This window comes from Haliaeetus leucocephalus, unplaced genomic scaffold, assembly GCF_000737465.1.
Source record: "Haliaeetus leucocephalus isolate CR32 unplaced genomic scaffold, Haliaeetus_leucocephalus-4.0 Scaffold395, whole genome shotgun sequence".
Lineage (NCBI taxonomy): Eukaryota > Metazoa > Chordata > Aves > Accipitriformes > Accipitridae > Haliaeetus > Haliaeetus leucocephalus.
Window position 1 is genome coordinate 4,401,826 of NW_010972831.1, and position 210 is coordinate 4,402,035.

The window sequence follows — 210 nt, forward strand, 5'->3', positions numbered from 1 at the left end:
AGAGGCTGTGGGTGGTGCACGGAGGCGTTGGGTGCAGCGGGGGTACGCTGGGTGTGCCGGGGCGGCACTGAGGAGGGCACGGGGGGTTATCGGGGTCACGTTTGGGGTGTACTGGGAGATGCCTAGGGGGGGAAGGGGATGCCCCAAGGGACCCCGGGGGCCTCCCCAGGGCGTTGCACTGGGGGCACATCGGGGGGCTCCGGGGAGGGG